Source organism: Ictalurus punctatus, chromosome 6 (genome assembly GCF_001660625.3).
Source record: "Ictalurus punctatus breed USDA103 chromosome 6, Coco_2.0, whole genome shotgun sequence".
NCBI classification, from domain to species: domain Eukaryota; kingdom Metazoa; phylum Chordata; class Actinopteri; order Siluriformes; family Ictaluridae; genus Ictalurus; species Ictalurus punctatus.
This window is the reverse complement of record NC_030421.2, coordinates 16429492-16435491: the sequence shown is the minus strand read 5'-3', so window position 1 is coordinate 16435491 and position 6000 is coordinate 16429492.

Below are 6000 nucleotides of genomic sequence, written 5' to 3'. Positions count from 1 at the left end.
ACCAAATTATTATGTATCACAACAAATATAGTTAACAGTGATTTACAGCTCATTTGATCAAGACCCACCTCTCACAGTAGACTCGCTTTAACTTACAAGTGCATTTGTCACGTTCCAATATGGAGGACACACATCACAGTAACTAGTAGCAGCAAATAATGCAACACCTACTACTGAGCTCATTTACACTGTGTTCACACAGGCAGCAATGATAAAAGCCGATGGTTTATATCAACATAAATACTACATACAGTATAATCCCCCCACTGTCCTGATAATTAAACGTGTTTTAAGTTTTGATGGCTGTGCAATTATCATTTTAAACCAATATAATGGTGAAACAGCAATTTTTTATTTGTCCTATGTAATTACTACACATTCTAACCTAGCAATATAAAATCATGTGCTGAACAAATTAGTCCAAATCATTCTGCCATACTGGGGGCCACATCCTGATTTGATCTCAATCATCATCAAAATCACTACAAGTCTGAGCATTATGGCATGGAAAATAACTCCACCGTAATACATCTGAAATCTCAAGATTAAGGAAATGAGCCGAAGATACTGCAGCCATGAGTAAACATGTTGCCTCTCATGGTCTTGGCATCGGTTAGAAATAGCAACAAACACAAGCCTCGTTAATCATTTTAATAGTTCTAAACGGTGTTTTGTCAGCACTTTGTAATACTCAGTATGTCAGGAAGTGATCCCAAGTGAAATCTTTGGCCTTTCAGATTTCAGAAATTGAGTTTTGACGTTGACAATTAATCACTTTTTTGTTTTGTTTTTTGTGCAAATGTTGCAATGCAAAATGTCTTGTTCGGCATGCGTGATGTCAGTGCCATTTACCTTGGTTTAATATAAGGATTGCAAGAGCCTCTGCAGTCAGGCAGAGAAATGGACCATAGAAAGTGTATCATTTTCTTGCATTTATGTGTTGTCTGCTATCGTTTACGATCTCACAGTACATACTGTTGTCTGTCCAAGTGTAGGTCATTATTATATTTATGTGGATCAAACGAGAAAAATAAAGGACACATCAATACCTCACTAAGCAAATATAATCTACGATGATCCAAAAATGAGTTCTTGTAAAGCGCTGATTTTTATCCATTTTTTCTGGGTCAAGCTGTACAAATGGAGGTGCCTTTTAGTTCCAAATTCATTGCACAGTGTAGTCATTTAACATCATTTGTCCTCCTCTTGCTTTCATTAATGGGAATAGTGCTGGAAAAAGCCCACTATATCACTGCCCAGTCTCTGCCTCACACCCATTTCTCCCTGTCATAGACCCGTAGCCAATAACAGGATTAGCCCTCCTCCACATGCTAATGAGAACGAACTGTGCAGATGCTTTTCATTTCAGCGGAGTGTAACCTATTTCACTGACCTTGAGATAAATTGTTATAAAGTTATTTTCACAGTCGGACGTTCGATGTTTTTGCATCGAAATGCCGATATGGTCAAGCTTTGTGTAAATAGATGTTAACTGAACAATTATGGAAGGAGTCTCCAGTGTCAGAGCTTTATAACAGTCATGGGTAAAGCTATTTCTGCAAGTTTTCTGCCATAGGGATCGTACCGTCTCACCAAACAGCACTCATCATCATAATACTAAGAAAACGGGTATTGTATAATGTTTATATTTATGCGACTGTGCAAACATTATCTGTGCTTAAGCTGTACAGTAACATGAGAATGTCAGTAAATCATTAGGGTAAGCAAAAGAATACACTTGTGTTGTGGATGTTGTGAGATACTGATGAGAGCCAGGTAGGTTCGGGAATGTGACAGCTTAGCGTAGTAACACGGATTACCAGGGGTGTAACCCCGGTGTCCTGGCGAAATTCCCCCATTGACCCTTCTCTATCATGGTCCCCTAATAATCTCCATCGCTGAATTTGCTACATCACTCTCTCCTCTCCACTAATAGCTGGTGTGTGGTGGGCGTTCTGGAATACTATGGCTGCCGCCGCATCATCCAGGTGGATGCTACACACTGCTGGTGATTGAGGAGATTTCCCCCCATACATTGTAAAGCACTCTGAGTGTCTAGAAAAGGACTATATAACTGTAACTGTAGCACAATCATGGCTACAGTAAAAGTGAAAAGGCATGTGCTGATTATAAGATTTATTTCATACTAGATCATAGCTACATTCCACTCTAAAAAAAGATTCATCCTCATGAATTAGTTTACTTCACAGCAATCAAACCTGGTTAGTGTGACGAAAGTAATTTCCAGATATCTGTTACTTTATAACCCTGTTATTTCTCTTCCTCAGAAGTGTAATAGGGTCCTAATTGAAATCATTCCCGCCTCGGATATATGAAACTCTATAAACCCCTGGTTTTAAATATGCTCACATGTTTCTTGTCATCTCTCTCTCTCTCTCTCTCTCTCTCTCTCTCTCTCTCTCTCTCTCTCTCTCTCTCTCTCTGTGGAATCCTAAAATCAAAAGATTATCAGTTTTGTTTGCAGACATCACAAAGCAAGCAAGAGCATAATGCTGATCAGATGCTTTCCATTACATACACACAGTTTACAAGAGACCTCAAGAAGACAGAGGATCGAAAGTAATTACAAAAAAGAGCTGGATCATGCTACAAGCCATGGACAAGAGCTCCTGTGGCAATGGATCTGTAACTTGTTATGATTGATCCTCCATGGTCAAAGTGATACATCAGACATCTCATCAGCTAGAATTAGAAAAGCTGGATTAAATTTGAAGTTTGTTCCTCTTAAGCCCCCTGTTTAAAAAAAAAAAGAAGAAGAAAAAGTAATGGTGTGTGCTGTAACCAACATTACAACAACTGAAAAAACAGTTTGGAAAGAATCCATGGGAAAGAATCTCTGTCTTCAAACCTGATTTTGAAAAAGGCCGTGTATGACATCTGCGGCGTTTATAACAGAAATGTTAATAAGAATGGCCAAGTAATCACGACATGTTAGGGAATATTTATATCACATCCACATGAGCTTCATTTATCAATCTTTAGTAAAGTTGCATGTAAAGCCAAACCGAACAAAAACATTCAAGCCCGTTTGTTGGTAAACGTTGTAAATTACCATGCGCATTCATGGCACAGTTAGCAGCTTAGCCATTGCAGCACGTCGGTTAACTCTTCCTCTTGTATTACGGAGACATTTCTTTTTTTCCGAATTGTACCTTTAGTCTTATTTGTCTTCACTTTATGGATTTGTTTTGGGCAAAATGAATATGAGATTAATATGAAACAATACAGCTTCACAAAACTGTAATTGAAATGAATAGCTACCGAATCAATATACAGTGTCAAATTGCATGCCATACCATTTGAGGTTCACATTAATGTCTCAATATATGTCAATTTAGAAGAACAAGCCTTTATTTGAAACATCTAAAAATTATTATTACTTCTTTGCACATCCCAGGTTGTTAGGAAGTTGGGGGCAGAGCACAGGATCAGTCCTGGAGCCCCTGGAGCAGATAAGGTTAAGGTCCTTACTCAAGGGTCCAACAGTGGAAGCCTGGCAGTGTTCTGGATTGACCCCCTGAGCTGCTGAGCATTAATACCCAAGAGTCTTTAACCACTGAGCCACCAATGCCCTAATCAGCATTCAGCACAAACTCTGCCTGATTCAATGAACTTTATTTGTCATGAATGTCACATTTCTCATGTAAATGCTCCTGTGAAGATTTTACCGATAAATTTGTTCACATCCAAATTTAATCGGTGAGGCCCAATGCTACCAGTTACCTGTGATAATGATTTGGCCATGTATTGTGCAAACATGTAAGTAAACAATAGCTACAAAAAACAATCAATAGATATAATGTACATGCCATCCACATGATGATTCCTAGAGTCCAACAGTGGAGAATGTTCCAGAATGGGGGACAGATAATAGAGCAGTATCTATTCTGTGTTGACCTGGGCTCGGGGTGGAAGGAACTCCAGCTTTACTAAATGACTAAGTCTTCCCTGAGTGTCTCTGTTCTCTCTCTCTCCAGCTCTATGAGCCTCTGCGACTCACTCTCAGACATGGCTCTGCCCTGGCACTAGGCCAGCTCGGCCCCTCGGGGAGGACGCCACCGGTGATCCGTCATTGCCAGTCCGTCAGCAGATAGTGTCTGATTGATGCAGCTTTATGCTCATCAATAAAACCCACTTTCAGCATTTCTCAGTGATTGTAGAAGAGCAAGCTGAGCATCCTGGTCCAGATTCGTCAGCCAGGCACACAGCTGTCTGCAGACAGACACAGTAGGGATCACTCCTGACTACTGCCTTTAATCTCATCCGAGTCTATTGACTGAATGCGGTATCAGCTTTCACAAAATCTTTCATGCATCTGTCAGTCTTTATTAACCTTGTGTCTACATAGACTCGAAAACCATGCCTTCGGTCTCATCAATTCTGTCCCAGTCAGAGAAATGACACTGTCTCACATTAATAACAAACTGAGAAAGATCAACGCAAGTAGACATCCTGATTAATTCCCATCTGATTTCACTCTTTTCTCGAGCGAGCTGTATTTTCATTTTCACTCTCCTCAATAGAAATAAGAGACAAATGAGTCACCTTATGGCTTAGTGGTTGGCACGTTCGTCTCACACCTCCAGGGCTGGGGGTTTGATTCCCACCGTGGCCCTGTGTGTGCGGAGTTTGCATGTTCTCTCCGTGCTGCGGGGGTTTCCTCCGAGTACTCCGGTTTCCTTCCCCAGTCCAAAGACATGCATGGTAGGCTGATTGGCGTGTCTAAAAGTGTCCGTACTGTGTGAATGTGTATGTGATTGTGTTCTGCCCCCTGGGTGCCAGGGTGTACCCCGCCTTGTGCCCGATGCTCCCTGGGATAGGCTTCAGGTTCCCCGTGACCCTGAAAAGGATAAGTGGTATAGAAGATCTATGGATGGATGGATGGATGAGTCACCCTACGTACCAGGATGATCCGAACACCTCAGTCATGTTTTTCTAAAGGGTCTCTGCGAAAATGAAAATTTTTCCAGGCCGGAACGTTGCATGGACAGTTGTTTGATGTATATGCGTTAGTGATTCATATTAGGAACGAATAATGTACATTTCTTTATAAAATTCCACACAAACAGTTTCATGATGTAAAAGATTCTTTGAATTTGACACTGAATTATATAAATGCCTACAAACACCTTAGTCACTGATTAAGGGCAGGTTTGATTCTTTTTTTTAATCACTGCCACTATTGCGGTCATACACAATCTTATTAAAAATATTAATAGGACTGACTCTGAATTGCAGCTGAATAGGTTTAAAGGGTAGCATGGTCATGCAGTTGGTAGAATTGCTGCCTGAGTTCCAGGGCTTGACTTGTTGTCTGTGTGGTGTTTTTAAATGTTCTCCCTGTCCATACGCATTTCCTCGATGTTCTCCAGTTTTTTCATGTGGATTAGCTATACTAAATTGCCGTAAGGTATGAATGAATGTGCAAATGTGTGTGTTAACATGGTGCCAGGGTTTGTGCAAATCAATGCCTAGTATGGGGGGGGGCAGTGGTGGCTTGGTGGTTAAGGCTCTGGGTTACTGATCAGAAGGTCGGGGGTTTGAGCCCCAGCACTGCCAAGCTGCCACTGTTGGGCCCTTAAGCAAGGCCCTTAACCCTCTCTGCTCCAGGGACGCTGTATCATGGCTGACCCTGCGCTCTGACCCCAACTTCCTGACATGCTGGGATATGCGAAGAAAAGAATTTCACTGTGCTGTAATGTATTCGTGATTAATAAAGACTCATTATATAATATCTGTCCAGACCAACAATGGAATAGACATATGAAAGCGGAAAGTCTTAAGGATGATGTCTACCAACTACAGATGGGTGCAAATCCTGACAGGCATTTATTCTTTTCGAGGGCTCCTTTGTCACTTGGGGAATATGGCAGATCTGCAAGTTTTGTCAGCACTGAAGTCTGATATCCTTCAACCCAGCCAGCCAAGCAAATCCCTGCACAAACAAACGGAAGCGTGCGATACCCAGGCTACAGAAAC